Below are 18281 nucleotides of genomic sequence, written 5' to 3' on the forward strand. Positions count from 1 at the left end.
CAAATCCCAAAAGGGTGTCAACTGATCACATCACCCACCTCTATTTGGCTTGTGCCACAGCTACACTGCTCCTAGAAATTTCAAGTTCCTCTTTTGAGGGTTTGGTAAGAAGCAACATTAACTTGTACTTGTGTAGCATGCTGAGCATTGAATTTTTAAAAATTCATTCACAGGATGTGAGTGGCTCTGGCTAGGTCAGCATTTATTGCCTAAGCTCAATTGCCCAGACATTACTGTGGGTATGGGGTCACATAGGCCAGAGGAGGTAAGGATGACAAATTTCCTTACCCAAAGGAATTAGTGAGCTGTATTGTTATTAGGCCAGATTTGACTTCGAGCCATGGAAGGCGGTATTGGGACAGCTCACCTAAAGGTTAGGTTGTGGACAAGAATAAGGCAGATCAGACAGCATGATATAGAAAGGAAATTTCAGACCTTGGAAGTTGAAGGCACGACACAAGTAATGGAGCAGTTAAAATTGTTGTTTTGTTAGTGGCCAGATTTGGAGGAGCTTACAGATCCTGGAGAGTTATAGTTAGTTGCAGAGATAGAGAAGAGCAAGGACATGAGGGGTATTACAACAAGAATGATAATTTAGCAGGATGAGTTTTTGGTTTTAAGTAGTTCAACATTCCATATCTGCTGTGGTTGTGTTATCACTTGGGGATCAAAGATGCCATAGTAATATTCACTTTTACATGCAAGTTTTAAAAAGTCCATGACTATCTCACAGGAAAAGGCTTTTTGGCCCTTGGTGTCCCTGTATGTCATCAAGCACCTATTTATTTTAATCCCATTTTCCAGCACTTCTCATCTTTGACCCAAGAATAATCTAAATTTTACAGAATTGTGATCATTATTCCCAAAATAATCTCCTACTGAAACTTCAAATACCTGGCCAGGCTCATTCCCCAACACCAAGTCCAGTATGGCCCCTTCCCAAGTTGGGCTATTTACATACTGCTGTAGAAAAGCTTCCAGGATGCTCCTTACAAATTCTGTTCCATCTAGACCTCTAACACTAAGTGAATCCCAGTCAATGTTGGAAAATCAAAATCTATCACCACCACCCTGTTGCTCCTCCATATTTCTATAATCTATTACATATTTGTACCTCTATCTCTTGTTCACTGTTGGGAGGCCTGTAGTACGGCCCCAACATTGTTATCGCACCCTTCCCATTTCTGAGCTTTGCCCATATTGCCTCACTCGTTGAGTCCTCCTTAGTGCCCTCCTTCAGCACAGCAGTGATATCCTCTGACCAGTAAAGCAACTCCTCCATCCCTTTTACATCCTTCTCTATCCCACCTGAACATCTGTATCCTGGGATTTGAGTTGCCAAACATGCCCTTCTCTCAACCAAGTCTCAGTAATAGCAATAACATCATATTCCCAGGTACTAATCCAAACCCTAAGTTTATCTGCCTTACCTACTACGCTGTTGTGTTAAAACAAATGCACCTCAGATCACCAGTCCCTTTGCGTTCATCATCTGCTCCCTGCCTACTCTTACCCTTAGTCACAGACTTTATTATCTAGTTTATTACAGGCTTTAGTAACTACATCCTTACTGTCCACTAACCTTCTCACTTGGTTCCCATCCCTGCCACATTAGTTTAAACCCTCCCCAACAGCATTAGCAAAAGCATCCCCAAGGACATTGGTTCCAGTCCATCCCAACTTGTAATAGTCCCACCTCCCCCAGAACTGGTCCCAATGTCCCCAAAATCTGAACCCCACCCTTCTGCCACATCTCTGAAGCCATGCATTCATCCTGCCTATTTCTACTAACTAACATGGGGCACTGGTAGCAATCCTGAGAATACTACCTGAAGTCCTACTTTTAAAACTTGGCTCCTAATGCTCTAAATTCTGCTTGTAGAACCTCATCCTGTTTTTTACCTATATCATTGGTGCCTATATGCACCATAACAACTGGCCGTTCACTCTTCCCCTTCAGAATGTTCTGCAGCCGATCTGAGACATCCCTGACCCATGCACCTGGGAGGCAACAAACTATTCAGGAGTCTCATTTGTGATCACAGAACTGCCTATCTACTCCCCTTAGAATTTAATCTCCTATGACTAAAGCCCTTCCACTTTTCCCCACCTTTCTGTATGGCAGAGCCAGCCATGGTGCCACAATCCTGGCTACTGCTGCCTTCCCCTGGTGAGCCATCTCCCACAATAGTATCCAAAACTGTATGTCTGTTTTGAAGGGAGATGACCACAGGGGATACCTGCACTGCCTTCCTGCTCTTTCTCTACCTGTTGGTCACCTATTCCCTTTCTCCTTCAGCAATCCTAATCTGTAGTGTGACCAATTCACTAAATGTGTGAACAGCCACTGCCCAAAGGCCGACCAGGAAGTTCTCCTGCTGTTGCATGTCTTGGAAGAACTTATAGGTTGATGCTCAGCCTGTGGTGTGTTTTTAAATGCATCTTCCCTGACTGTCAAGTCCTAGGCTGGGACTCAAACCTGGAACTTCTGGCTCAGAGGCAGGGACACTACACTGATCCACAAGGCCTTCACTTTCCTGATCATTAACCAGTAAATTAGAATTTGAAAGTCATAGGTGATTACCATGCAGAAGAGGCAATTCAGTCCATAAGGTCCATGCTGTGAATAACTGTAATAATTCTACTAAGTCCTAAAATGGAGCAGAGCTCAGTCTGAAGACCTCAGTGTCCATGACTCTCAGCCAAACGGAGAGGGAAACGCATTGCTCTAGTTGGAAAGAGCAGTGTTCCTTATGGTGAAACTCTGTGCTATCTTTGCCTGTACCTCACAGGCCTGAGCGAGGTGTGACAACACTGGGGCCATTGTACTTTCAAACACCAAGGCCTATAATGTGAATCAGTGAACATTTAATTGATGAACTTGTAATAAACAAAAAGCAAAGTCATTGTTGACTTCAGCCCAGTGCTAAACGAATTATAGCTCCTGCAGCTGAATTTAGACACTCACCTGAATAATGATTTATCTCTGAAGCCCAATGACAGACTGATAACATGCCTGACTACATATGTCCTGCGCACACAGATACGGGTCCCAGTGGAGATGAGCAATTGGCCTCTCTGCTATTGTTCCTCTGCCAAGCTGCCATTTCGACTCACCTGTTAAAGCCTTGGGAGAAAATGCATCTCCCGCCTCCTGAATAATGGAATATCTCAGGTGCCGGAGTTTGGAGATAGGCCATGATTACAATGCTTGTTCATTTAATGAGATAAAGATGAAGGGCTGGGATTTCTGTACTGTACAAAACCTTGTGTATCTTGGAGATCATGACAATTGCAACAACCTACGTTCAGAAAGCACTTTAATACATTTAAACAGAGACATCTCACAGGAACATTACAAGACAGAGTGTGACACCCCTAAGGTGAGATGAGGTCAGGTGACTGAAAGCTTCAAAGAGTTTCGTTTTAAGGGATGTTTTAAAGGGAGAGAGACATGGAGCTTCGGGAAGGATACTCCCAGAGAACATTAGGCTCTGGGAAGCCAAAAGCCTAGTCATTGATAGTGAAATGATTCAAATTGGCAATGTACGAGAGAGTGAGATTGAAGGGGGGGGGGGTAGATATTTGATGGTTGGGAGCTTATGGAGATAGGGAAGGGGCAAAACCTCAGGGATTTGAAAATAGGGATGAGTTTAAAGTCAAGGGATGGCTTGACTTGGGGAGTCAATGTAGACAAGCGCTGCACTGATGGTGGGATAGTCCAGGAATTGGAAAGGCCAGAGTTTGAGACAACCTCTGGTTTACAGGGCAGAGGAGATCAGAGTGTTGGAAAAGCCGAGTGCAGAGGAACAGAGTATAAAAATGCCACTTGATTCTTATTGAGAACCTAACAAAAAATCAACTAGATTCAGTTCAACCTTTAAGAAGCCCTTAAAGCACTTGACTAGTAGGTCACCCAGAAAAAGACTGCAGGAGTTATGAAGGATGGACAATACATCCGATATTTAATGGGTTTTTTGAAATGAGTTATCAATTAGCACACATTAACTAATAGGTGCAAAACCATTGTGCAGAGTTAACCTGACCCATAGGCTTGGGGGCTTGAGAGATAGTGGTGCACTGTACAACCTGTGGATCAAGTCTTGGACACCCCAGATTTTCTGTTATTTTGCAGACCTCCTCGCATTTCTCCTGAGTATTGTTCCAGGAAGTGGGATTTAAGTAGCATTTGTGTTCTGCCTTGTTATTAAAAAGTGTGTGTCTGCTGACGATGGGCAGTTCGCCCAGAAAATGTACGACTAGCAGCCGCATATCAATGAACTGCATTGAAAATGAGCTTGACTAATCTCGCGATGGGAGATGCTATACCTGATAATTCTCAAAACCTTGCTGAGATTCTCCTTGTCTTGTTTTTTCTTGGACAGAAAGGAAGTATTTTTCTTCTTTTTATATAAATTTTGGATCCTTCCTCTTTTGCCTATACAAACTTTGCAATGAAAAATAATGTGTAATGTAGAGTATATGGGGCACTGTGTGCCCATGCTTTGGGGCCACATTGTGATTATGTGCTTTCTAATAAATATGCAAACTACCTGCTTTACTTCCTTGTCCGGTGTTTTTCTTTAGTTTATTTCACTGGGAAATAAAGACTTAAGATAAAAATGACAGACTATATGGTCAGACTTTACAGCTCAGAATGTTTGAGGTGGAACCTCCAACCTAATCTCACTTTCAGTTCTGAAGTCTCATGCTAGACTCAGTACTAACTCTGTCTGTCTGTCTTGCTCTCTCTCTCTCTCTGTCCACAGATGCTGCCAGACCTGTGGAGTTTATTTGGCATTCTACTTGTTTCATTTTGAATGTCCATCCATAGCTTTGTAGACTTCAGAGCTGGAGGCAGACAAATGCCAGAGCACTTTTTTTAAAAACTGAGCCATTTGAAGTGGGTGTTGAAGGGTGTGGAGGGGGTTGGTTGAAGGTTCAGAAAGAACAAATAGGAACTGTGGTAGGATGGAGGACAGGGGCGATGGAATAACAAATAATTTCCTGAAGCAACAGCCCAAAGAGTTTGGAAATAAAATGTAGTGAAGAAAGAAAGGTTGTGTCCAAGGGAGGTATGAATAGCTATATAAAAAACATCTGAATGCAATATGAGCTAAAGAGATTGAGATACATGTATTTGAATGATGTGTATATTTTATATAGACAATACTATAAATCTGAATAAAACTTCTACCTGGCAACAACTTGCTTTCATTGGAGTAAAATGTTAAGTACTATCAACCAGTATTTGAATTCTCAACCTGAATGGGTTCTTCTGTTCTCCATATAAGTGGAGGCCAGATGTGAGTTTCTTTTAAGCAGTACTTAAGAATATGCACATAATCAGGCAGTAGAACCCTCAGCTCTGAGATGCACTCCCTCTGACCTTCTAGCAGAGTCCTTAACACATGACTAAGGTAATAGCTGTATTACAGCAGAACTCAGAGGCTCATCTGCATATTCATTAAATCATACCTCTACATGACTTTCTATAGAAAATCGAAACCACCAAAGTTCTGAATAGATTCCTGAAGTGGGTTAGGTTTCAGTGAGTCCTGAGTCCTTTGGAAGTTTGAAGTTGCAACAGCAACCTGCATAAAGGATTTTGTACCAGAGTGAAGCATCACAAGGTGCTTCATGGGAGTGTAATCAAATGAAATTTTACACCAAGCCCCCGAGGAGACACTAGTTGAGGCAGCTAAAATTCTTGATGCAAAAGAGATAGGCTTCCTGAACCAGGGGTCAGAGTCTAAGGGTATGGTATAGGCCATTTACGACAGATGAGGGGAAATTTCTTCAACCAGTGAGTGGTGAGTCTGTGGTATTTTCTGCCACAGAAAGCAATTGAGGACAATACGCTGAATGTTAGAGTTAGGGGATTACAAGGAAGGGGGAGAAAGTGGGAAATAGGTTATTGAGTTTGATCAGCTATGATCACATTTGAATGATGGAGCAGGCTTCAATGGCCACTCTTCTTGTTTTCTACATTTGTGTAGAGGGAGGGCCTGAGAGGTGGAGAGTTTATGGAGGATTCCAAATGTTAGTGCCAAGGCAGCTAAAATTAAAGCCAGTAATGATGGATTGTTTGACATTCAGGATGTGCAAGAGGTCAAAATTGAAGGAGTCCAGTGATCTTAGAAGGTTGGGTGGGAGAAGTTACAGGAAGAAGGATTAACAGCTAGAATATTGTATAAATATGTTCCTGAAAATGATGTAGTTGAAAGTCATTATTTAAAATGAAATGGCCTTGTTAGCTTTGTGGTCAATTAGAAGCACCTTGTCAGTGACATTTATGGCACTGAAAATATCAAAAACAATTCTCTTGCACATAGTCATAGAGTATTAAAGTATGGAAAGAAGTCATTTGGCCCATGTCAGCACTGATCATCAAGATCTGACCAACTCCCTTTTTCAGCCTGTGGCCCATATCCTTATAGGCAATGCGTTTCAAGTATTTATCTAAATAGTTGAGTGTATGATAGGATTTGGCTCCACCACCCTTTCAGGCTGCTAGTTTCAGACATCTACCACCCTCTGAGTGAAACAAATTCTGGCTTAAATCCCTTCTAAACCTCCTGCCCTTTTACCTTAAAATCTATGCCCCTGGTTATTGATACATGTATGAAGGGGGAAAAAAGATTCTTCCTTTCTATGCACTTCCATTTTGTACACATCTGTAGTGCCTTTTATGATCTTAAAATGTTTCAAAGTTTTTCAACCAAGCAAGTACATTCTGAAGTTCAGTCACTGTTGAATAGTGTTTTCAGGAAAATTGGACCTGAAGAAGCAAAAAGCCTAAATTCAAAAGATTGATTTGAAATGATGAATTAGCAATTGTCATTTTTCGGCTAGCCGGATACTTATGGTAAAAGAGACTTTTAAAGATGTTGAGAATGTGGTTAGATGCTAAACAGGAGGAGAGGTGGCTGAATCTGTGGTTAAGTACATATTTACATCTTGCAGGACTGCTGTCAATTGCATTACTGTCTTGTAACAGACTCCAACCTTGTTGAGAAAAACAAAAGCGTTGGAAATATTCAGACGGTCAGGCAGCATCTGTGGGGAGAGAAACTGGCCTGGCATTTCAGAGTCATGACCTCCCATCAGAACTGTGAAATGTTAGAAATATAACAGCCTTCAAGAAAAAAGTGGGGCTTGGAGAACAGAATTGGTGGGGGTGGGGAGGAGTATTTCCTGTGATAAACAGAAAGGCAGGATAATTAATTGACATAAAGGATGATGGTGTGAAGCCAAAAGAACGGTTAAGGGGACAATAGATATATCTGCAGGAGGTGTAAATGGAAAAAATAGAATTATTAACAGGAATTGGGAGGTAATGGCATAACTGCTAGATTGTTAATCCAGACAGCTAGGCAATGTTCTGCAGTCCTGGGTTCAAACCTCCACCATGGCAGATTGTGGAATTTGAATTCAATAAAAATCTGGAATTGAGAGTCTAATGATAACCATGAAGTGATTGTTGGAATAAAACCCAACTGGTTCTCTAATGCTATACAGGAAAGGAAACTGCCATCTTTACCTGGTATGGCCTACATGGGATTTCAGACCCAGAAAAATTTTGTTGACTCTTAGTTGCCTTCTGGGCAATTAGGGATAGGCACTAGATGCTGCCCTAACCAGCAATGTTCATGTCTCATGAATGATATAAATAAAAATTGCTAACCAAAATTTAGAGGTCATGATTTGAAATTGTTGAATTCCCTACTTCGTTTGGAAGGCTGTAAGTCTATAGATCTCAGCCTTGGGGTTGGTAATTATTTAACGAAGTGTGATCTTTAAAAACTTATCAAAGATTATCCAGCGCTCCTTGAATGACTTCCCTTTTGCAGATTGTGTAGAATCCAACTTGATATAGCTAATGGTATATGCACAACCTGTGAATACAGTCATGATACTACAGTTTGGTCCAACTGATTCTGGAGTCATCCAGTCAGTCTCATCCCTGCAGGTTTATTTTCTCCAAGTACCCATCCAATTTGCTTTAAAGTTAACATTGATTATGTCTGCATCTACCATCCTCATGGGCAATGCTTTCTGTGAGGAAGTGAGGACTGCAGATGCTGGAGATCAGAGGTTAAAAATGTGTTGCTGGAAAAGCGCAGCAGGTCAGGCAATCAAAGGAACAGGAATTCCTGAAGAAGGGCTTATGCCCGAAACGTCGATTCTCCTGTTCCTTTGATGCTGTCTGACCTGCTGCGCTTATCCAGCAACACATTTTTAATGCTTTCTGTGAGGTTACTACCCAGTGTAAAAAATGTTTCTCCTTTGCATTCCCTGCCAGAATCTTAAACCTATGTCCCCCTTGCCCTTTATCCAGGATTACGTAGGAAGCATAGCAGAAACAGGTGATTCCACTCAACCTGACCATGCTGGTTTCATGCTGCCCTGTTCCCTGGATGCTGCCTGACCTGCTGCGCTTTTCCAGCAACACATTTTCAGCTACATGTCTCTAGATCCCCTTTGGTGTATCTATACCCTTTGTGTCTCCATTGTGTCAAGTTCCACATTCTCACAACTGTGGCTTTCTTCTTAACTCCCAATTGGATTTCCTGGTGATCATCTCATTTTGATAGACTTTAGTTCTGTTCTTCCAAATTATGTGAATGATTAACCTAATGTTTCTGTCTGAAGGTTAACTCCCACACGAGAAATTTCACTCATTCACAACTGAGAAACTCAGCATTCTCAGCTGCCAATAAATTGGGTCCCTTATCTCTTGCACACACCCACACACACCTGGCCATTCATAACAGTCATAAAAGCATCCTTCTGCCTTGCAATTCTCCTACTGACTTTTCATTCATGCCTTCAGAGTCAGCTAACCCTTCTGAGACGCAATTATGACATTTCAACAATTATGGTCATTTTCTTCACTTCTTCTATCCCTCCCTCGAAATAGCAGGGACCAGTTTAAAATGTAATTATTTCATCACAAAGCTTCTGTTTGTGCTCTTTTCTGCCAAGTCTCTAAAACTTCTCCTTAAATGTTCTCAGCTTCACACCAATCCTCCCTCAACAACACCCACAGTTACCTGGACTACACCTCTTCCTACCCTACCTCCAGTAAAAATGTCATCCCGTATTCCCAAATTCCTCCGTCTCCGCCGGATCTGCTCCCAGGAGGAGCAGTCCCACCACAGAACACACCAGTTGGCTTCCTTCTTTAGAGATCGCAATTTCCCTTCTCACGTGGTTGAAGATGCCCTCCAACGCATCTCATCCACATCCTGTATCTCCACCCTCAAACCCCACCCCTCCAACCATAACAAGGACAGAATCCCCCCGGTGCTCACTTTCCACCCTACCAACTTTCGCATTGACCGCATCAGCCACCGACATTTCTGCCATCTCCAAGCGGACCCCACTACCAGAGATATATTTCCCTCCCCACCCCTTTTCCGCTTTCCGCAAAGATCGTTCCCTCTGTGACTACCTAGTCAAGCCCACGCCCCCCAACAAACCACCCTCCCCTGCCACCACAGGAATTGCAAATTGCACCCTCACCACCATCCAAGGCCCCAAAGGAGCCTTCCACATCCATCAAAGTTTCATCTGCACATCCACCAATGTCATTTATTGTATTCGCTGCTCCCAATGCGGTCTCCTCTACATTGGAGCGACTGGACACCTCCTCGCAGAGCGCTTCAGGGAACATCTCCGCACCAATCAACCCCACCGCCCCGTGGCCCAACCTTTCAACTCCCCCTCCCACACTGCTGAGGACATGCAGGTCCTGAGCCTCCTCCACCATCGCTCCCTCACCACCTGACGCCTGGAGGAAGAACGCCTCATCTCCTGCCTCGGAACACTTCAACCGCAGGGCATCAATGTGGACTTCACCAGTTTCCTCATTTCCCCTCCCCCCACCTTACCCCAGTTCCAACCTTCCAGCTCAGCACGGTCCTCATGACCTGTCCTACCTGCCAATCTCCCTTCCTACCTAACCGCTCCACCCTCCTCCTGACCTATCACCTCCATCCCTACCCCCATTCACCTATTGTACTCTTTGCTATCTTCTTCCTAGCCTCCCCAGCCCCCCCCCCCCCCCCCATTTATCTCTCCACCCTGGAGCCTTCCTGCCTCTATTCCTGATGAAGGGCTTTTGCCTGAAACTTCGGTTTTCCTGCTCCTCGGGTGCTGCCTGACCTGCTGTGCTTTTCCAGCACCACTCTGACCTAAACCCTAGGTTCTTTTGAAAGACTATCCAATTTCGGAGGGCATCACAGTTGAGTACTGTATGATTTTTATTGCAGCAAGGACTGCTACCTAGAAGTCAGGAGCACAACCTTGGCTGATATTTGTGAATTTCTTTCCTTGCTGTTGTTTGAAATAGCTTGATATTTAGCGTTAATCAGCCTTGGATGAGCCACATAAACACTGTGGCTACAAGAGCGGTCAGAGACGAGAAATGCTGCAGCATGTAGCTCATATCATGATTCCCCAAAGCCTATAACCATCTACAAGGTAGATGTTAGGAGAGTGATGGAATACTCACCACTTGCCTGAAGAGTGCAGCTCCAGCAACATTCAAGAAACCTAATGCCATCCAAGACAAAGCAGCTCCTTTATTCACACCATATTCACAAACATTGACCCCTTAACTCACCAAGACTCTGTAGGAACAGTGTGCACCATCTGCAAGATGTACTGCAGAAATTCACCAACACTTCTTAGACAGCACCTTCCAAACACAACAACTTCGATCTGGAATGTCAGGGGTAACAGATGCATGAAAACACTATCACCTGCAAGTTCCCCTCCAAGCCACTCACCATCCTTACTTTGAAATATATCACCATTCCTTCAGTATTGGCAGGCCAAAATCCTGCAACTTTCTCCCTAATGCTATTGTGGGTGCACCAAAACCATACAGACTGCAGTGATTTAAGAAGGCAGCACATTGAAAAGGGTGATTATGGATAGGCAATGAGGTTTGGCCTTGTCAGTGAAGCTCGCATCTTGGGAATGAATAAAGAAACTGCCAAATTGGAGGTGGGAAGGGAATCAATTAAGTGTTTGTTTCGTGCAAACCCGTCTCTAAGCCATTACAGGCATTTGATGGGTAAGAGAAATGTTTGTGACACAGCTGTAACTGCTGAAGGCTCACACAGTCCCATTGATGAATATCTGCTCATTAGGAATGTGATGGGTCAATTATCCTGAAGGAAAGAAAGGGTTTTGAGCATGCAGTATACCTGCCATGCAAACAAAGCCCTCATTTTCTGTGTCTTCTGTTCTGCCAGACGTGTTGTATGCAATGTGGGTAATTAGAACGAAGCTAAATGCGCCTCTCACAAGTTCACTTTGCAAAGCCAAGACAGAGTCAAAGCATCTCATTCTGATTCAAACTGCCCCACATCATCTCTGTTAATCCCAGTGAGTTGAACTGAATACAGGAGAGGCCTGTTTACTCAACTCCTACTGAGGGAGATTTACCTCAGTTACACTATACCTCTTGACTTTAGTGAACGTATGGCTGGTCACATTGAGCTTGAGAGCATGGTGAAGAATGCCCAGCTACTTCACAGTGCTACCTTGAGGACTGCTATGGTCAGTCCTAATAAATCCCATTAATTCAGTGAGATTTTGTTTGCGCAGCACATTTTTGCTGAATACACTGACTCCACTCTGTTTCAAAATGGACTTAAAGCTATGGGGAAAAAGCTGGGGAGGTTGTTGGAACTAATTGGGTAGCTTCTTTTGAAGAGCCAGCACATCCACAACAGGCTGAATGGCTTCCTGTTCTGTATCCAAAAATAAAAAAAACTTGCATTTATGTAACATCACATCAGGATGTCCCAAAAATCTTTGCAACCAGTGAAATACTTTTGTTGGGGTCGCTATTGTTGTGTAGGAAATATAGCAGCCAATTTGTGCACAGCAAGCTCCCCTGAATAGTAATGTGATAAGGACCAAATGACCTATTTTCAGGATGTTGTTTGTGGATTAGTTATCGTCGAGGATGCCAGGGAGAATGACCCTCTTCTTCAAAACAATGCCACAGATCTTTTACATCCATCAAAGGAGGCAGGCTGGATCCCAGTTAACAACTTGATTCTGGGGTGCGGTGCAGGGGGTGTGTCAGCCTAGATTTGCTGTTCAAATATCTGAAACAATGCAGTTTGAACTCAGAACCTTCTGATATGCAGAGGAGAGGGCTGCCAAATGGGCAAAGTGAACACCAATAATTTACAAAAGTAAGAAGATATATTTTTTCTTTCTGCAAAGTTTTAACCTCCAGTTTTAAAAAGTGTCACAAAAATGTCCAGAATACATCCATCAAATGTCATTGAATTTAAGTTGGAGCACTGCTGCATTTGCTCTGTGTTAATCATTGTAACTTACATGTAATGCATGAGTCAGTACGATACGATTCTTCTTAAGAAGAGCCTTCAGGTTCTGAAGAAGAATCATACCTGACTCAAAACATTAACTCTGTTTCTCTCCCTACAGATACTGCCAGATTTGTTTCTGATTGTTTTCATCAGCAGTATTTTGACTTTACTAAGATCTAGGCAGTTAAACATAAAGTGGTTGCCCATTTAAAATGGAGATAAGGCCTTCTCTGAGACCTTCTCTCAGAGGTTCAAGGGTCTGTGGAACTCCCTTCCCCAGATAACAGTACAGATGGGGCTCTTGAATATTTTGAAGAGGGCGTAGGTGAGCAAAATGAGTTGTAGCCACTATCAAATTAGCCACAATCTTATTGAATGGCGGAAGGGCTGAATGGGCTCCTTCTACTCCTAATTTGTGTACTTGTATGTGCTTTCTCACATGGTCACCACCAGCCATTGGATATGTCAATTTATCTGACAAATTATTCAGGCTATGCCCAGTAGAGCATAGTGCAGGGGTCCAATCATGATGTCCTCTCCCACCAATGGGACTGTCCCTTTCCCCCATCAACTGCTGATAACAAAACAATCAATTTCAGAAACGATTCTTGCCACTGTTAATTACATTTCCCTGTGCTCCTCCAATTCTGGCCTCTTGCACATCCTCGATTTTCATCATTGAACATTTGGCATCCTTTAGCTACCTGGGTCTGGAACTCCACCCTTAAACTTTGACACCTCTCTCTCCAAAGCAAATCTACCACTTTCACCTTGTCCTAGCATCATCTTAGCTGGCGTGGTATCAAATGATATCTGATAACACACCTGTGATGCACCTCAGGATAGTTTTGCTACATGAAGCATACTACAAAAATGCAAACTGTTGTTTCTGTTGATCGATTGCTGGAAAGTAGGTACTTAATGCAGAAAAAGCACTCCTCTCTTGTTCCAGCATAAGAGTCAAACATTAGAAGACAACTCGAGCTTTATTGGTTCATTTTATTGCTCAGTGGTTTAATAGCGTTAATTGTGGTGCCCTACATCCCGCATCCTCAATCTGTGAAGGACCATAATAGAATCATTTATGGCATAGAAGGAGTCCACTTGCCTCATCAAGTCCATGTTGTCTCCCTGTGGAGCAATTCACTCACTATCCCTTATGCACTCGCTCCCTGTAGCCTTGAGAGTTTATTGGACACAGTTCGTAGGGGAAGTATCTTTAGCTGCCTGCCTCTCTTGTGTGATCTTGTTGGAATCTGGGCAAACCTGGAGGAGGTATGTGGTGCCTACTTAATTTCCGTGCGACTGGTGGGTAGTACAGGGAACAGAAAGTGTCCTGGATTCTGGGAGTGGACCTTTCTATTTAATTTTGATGAATTTCCCTGAGCTTTATGGTTCGGTTCCTCATTAATTCTGTGTATCATTTGACATGGGGTTGAGGGGTTTAAACCTTTGGAATGATTAATGCAAAAGACAATAGCTGCTAAATTGTTGAATATATTTAAAGCTGAGAGGCAGATTCTTGATACTTTAGAAATCAAAAGGATATAGAGAATTTGCAAGAAATTTGAGTTGAAGGTCAGGATCAACCATGATTACATTAAATGCCGGAGCACTGGATGGGCTGACTGGTTTATACCTAATTTTTATTTTTATACATTTAACCAGCCATTCTGTTTAATCACACGCACATTGAAGGGGCTTTTCTTTTGTGACCCAACGTTCCAAAACACAACACAGCCATCAACATATTTGCAGTGCTTTAAATTATGCCCTAAACCTTTGACACAAATTACTCTGTGAGGAGCATGAGTTCCTCATTTAGAGAGATCATCAGGCCTTGAATCATATTCTGTGAAGAGTGGAAGTGCAGCCCAGGGAGGACCGAGTTTAATGGAACAAGCACAACCAAAGTGCTATGGGAATCACAAGAAGGAGTAAGCTAAAAAGATCAGGGTTCATTCTGGGCCACGTGCCTCTCTGATTATATTCACTATGAGCTCATTCACTTCTGTATATGGTGTGGTTTCAGCAATAACTACCCAAGAGGTTCAACACCATCCAGAACAAAGCTGCCTGTTTAATCATCACCCTATCCACCACCTTCAACATTCACTCTCTCACCGTGACACACACTGTGTACCATCTGCAAGGTGCACTTCATTGACTCACCAAGGCTCCTTTGACAACACATAGAAATATGGAAAATAGGAGCAGGAATGTGCCTTTTGGCCCATCAAGTCTGCTCTGCCATTCAATTAGGTAATGGCTGATCATCCAACCCAGCACCCTATTCCTGCTTCTACCCCATATTCTTTGATTCCTTCAATCCTGACAACTGTATCTAAATCCTTCTTGAAAACAATCAATGTTTTGGCCTCAGCTACTTTCTGTGGCAGAGAATTCCATTGGTTCACCACTCTTTGAGTGAAGAAATTTCTCCTTGTCTCGGTCTTAAATGGCCTACCCTGTATCTTTAGACTATGAGCCCTGGTTCTGGAGCTTTTTCCAAACCTCTGGCCTCTAACTTCCAGAAGGACAAAGGCAGCAGATACATGGGAACACCACTAGCTGTAAGCTCTCTCTCCAAACCACTCACCATCATGAATTGGAAATATATCGCTGTTCCTTTAGTGTGGCTTGGTCATAATCCTGGAACTCTGATCTTTGTGGCAGTGCTGGGGTATCTATATCAAACAGACTGCAATGATTCAAAACTGCAGCTGATTACCACCTTTTTGATGGCAGTTAGGGATGTGCAACAAATGCTGGTGACCCTCAAATCCCACAAATAAAGTACAAAACAAAAGAGAGTCCAAAAACATATTGGGCCAGATGTTAGGGATCTGACCACCTAACATCTGGCTCAATTATGACCACCTAACATCTAGCTAATTACCTATCTCCTGAATCTTTCAAACTCAAAAATTGTTCAGCTACTTTGCACCAGAAGTACAGGGAGCTGAAGTCAGCCCCTTCAACAAAGAGAATTTTTTCATACAGATAAGCAAGCACCTGCAACCTGATTGTTGCCCATTTGACCGATTGCACTAGCAAAGTCAGGTGGGGACCACCACAGGTTTCAAAACGACACTAGTTTAATTTTTGAGTAGTCTGCTTGGTAAAACAGAAAGCAATTTAGTTTGGCTAGAGTTTAATATGTCGGGCACATCAACAGAGTTGTCTATTTGCCTATAAAAATAACAGACAGATTGCAATGCGCAAATTGTCATTTGGAAGATGTAGCACGAATGCCAAGGGAACTCATTTATTGAATCATCTGGAGCAAGATCTAAGCAACATTTGGGACAGGGAGGAGGGGGGTTGGTTGGTGGTGGTGGTGAAGAAAATCTTGTTGCAGGTTCTGGCACTTGCTTAAAACAGGAGGTACCAGTAAACATCACAGAACAAAACATTTGAAAAATATGAAGTGCTTTCTCATTATCTGCTGAGTGGTATTAAATGGAGCGTACTTGAATCTCCACTTCACATAACAGATGTCATTCCTGTTACCAGTAGGAGGAAGACAGAGAGAAAAGCAAATGCTTTCAGTACCAGCCAGGAGAATCAAGCTGCAACAATCACGAAAGGTATCATACCCCCTGTATTGCCAGCAATTTATCTTTCGGGCAGCTATTTTGTCAGTATCACCCCCCCCCCCCCCCCCCCGATCCCACCAACTCTCTCATTGAATCCTTCCTCATTAAGGTAGATTCTCACCCCATCAGTTTTAGTGAGGAGTGTTACTGAATAGACAATTTCTTGCTGGATCTTCCTGACAGTTTGCTAGCACCCACAATCCCAGAGTTCTCCTGAAGTGGCTTAAATGAGATTACTTTTATGGGAGGGGGGCCTGAACTGAAAATTCTGAACTGCACCAAAGGAAATGACTGGGGATGCTGGAAATCTGAAATTAAAAACACAGGCAATGATGTTGGAAATACTGAACAGGTTGGAACAGCATCCGTGAAGAGAGCAGGGTAGTTTAAACTGGGTGATATCATGGTGAGGTTTACAGAGAATACAGGGTTACTTCTGTGGCTGATTATCTTACATTAACATTTTTCAAGGCAGGAAATCTGCTACTTTTATCTGATCTGGCTTACTCCAGATGCTAAGTGATGCGGTTGACTCGTAATATGCCCCAAGCAAACCACTCAGTTGAGGCTTTTTATGAATAGGCAACAAATGCTGGCCTTGCCAGCACTATGTCTGTGAGAGCATAAAAAATGTCACATCGAAGCATTAACTGCTCCCTAAGTGGGTGAAGTGGCTTATGTGGAATAAAAGTAAGTAAAAAAACTGCTTTGAACAAATGGTTCTCTCCTGTGGTGAGTGACCTAGCTCTTAGTTTGTTGACAACTTTGAAAAAGGTACCTTTAAGCAGATCAATGGTTGCAATGTCTTTGTGAAGACCCACCTTCTGACTAATAGAGCTATAAAGCTGATTACTATTATATTCTTCCTTCTGTCTTTCATTTTCACTTTGCTCTCTCCTCTATTTCTTTCTCAGTGTGTGTCATCATCTCTTTTTCAGAGGGATCTAAATCAGCCATTTTCAGTCCCTTGATCCTGCTGTTACATTCAATGAAATGATGTGTACCTCAACAACATTCACCCACCTTCAGTCTAACTGGCACCGTAATGAACTGGCAGTCTTGATGAACCGGCAAAAAGTATATATTGAAATGCCAGAAATTTGTTATATTACTGTGATCTCCATGATGTCCGAGTAGTCAGTTGAGAGCGCAAGTGAGAAGGATCTCTGCTGGTAAGTTTTATTTTAGACAAAGATTACGGTATTGTTTCAGTTAATTATGTTGTAAATAATGTATAACAGTGATGTGTTAGTCCCTTGCATTATATTTCTGTTACTTAGTGTGTGATTTTACATTGATTATGTGGACCTTTGATCAAACGGAATATTTGATCAGCTGGTATGCTCCTGGTCCCATTGGTGCCGATTACTAAAAGGTTTGCTGTACCTCAGTCCCCTTGTCTAAGAAAACTCTGACAATTGCAGCATTTAAAATTTCAATTTACCCTTTTTGTGTGGCAGTATTATGCAATTGCGCTTCCCATTGTTTGAACAATGCTTTGCTTGATTTTGTGATATTCAGTTGTTTTTGGTTATGTAATTCTGCCAATTGATTTATTGTTCATGATTAGTTAAGCCTGGGTGTTGAATCAGATTTGTGTCTGCTAATCTGCCTTGTTGGCATTAACATCTGTATTACCCCAAAATCTTTTTAAAATCCTGAATACAGCAAACAACTAATATGACAATTACTGACCAGGTATTCTATTTTTGTGAAGTGGACTAAAGGATAAATCTTGACCAGAACATCAGATGTAGCTCCCCAGTCCTTCTTCAAAATAGTACCGGGGATCCTTTACATGTATCTGAACTGGAAGGGTGAATTTCTGAATCAACAGACAACACCCCAACAGTGTGGTGCTTCCCCACTGGAGCACCAATTGTGTTTGCTTGCTTACTGAGGCCCTGGAACACCCAAGACCTTGTAGTTCAGAGGATAACCCACTGAGCCACACCTGACACTAACGCTGAGTTGAAAGCACAGTGGAGACTTCTTAAAACTTTGTACAAAAATTCTGTAAATGAAGCTCCCGCACACTTTGAAACATGTATCATCTCTCCGGTGCTCTGCATAAAATCAAAGATATAAAATGCAGAATACACTTAAATCCTGGTTCAAATATTAACAAAATGTCACCCGATTCTGGAATCCACCAAAAAAAATCTCTCTGTACCTATGTTTTAAAGTTAGCCATGATTCAGTTGCCATTATTCTTACCTCTGAGTCACAGGCTTGTAGGTTTAAGTCCCATTCCAGCACTTGGGTACAGCAATCCAAGCTGATGCTCCAGGGCAGCACTGACAGAGTGCAGTACTGTCAGAAC

The 18281-nt window shown here is 42.6% G+C and overlaps 1 protein-coding gene across 1 annotated transcript in view; it reads left to right on the forward strand.

Annotated features, from left to right (window-relative positions):
* nfixb (nuclear factor I/Xb) overlaps window positions 1-18281 on the forward strand; it is a 635608-nt gene that overhangs the window by 3225 nt on the left and 614102 nt on the right. The window contains exon 2 of the mRNA XM_087983272.1: window positions 16897-17130. The gene's annotated coding sequence lies outside the window, so the exon portion shown is untranslated. The remainder of the gene's footprint in view (window positions 1-16896; window positions 17131-18281) is intronic.

The sequence above is a fragment of the Chiloscyllium plagiosum genome, unplaced genomic scaffold, assembly GCF_037043375.1.
Source record: "Chiloscyllium plagiosum isolate Xiang-an unplaced genomic scaffold, Cpla_swu_hap1 HiC_scaffold_45, whole genome shotgun sequence".
Classification (NCBI taxonomy): Eukaryota; Metazoa; Chordata; class Chondrichthyes; order Orectolobiformes; family Hemiscylliidae; genus Chiloscyllium; species Chiloscyllium plagiosum.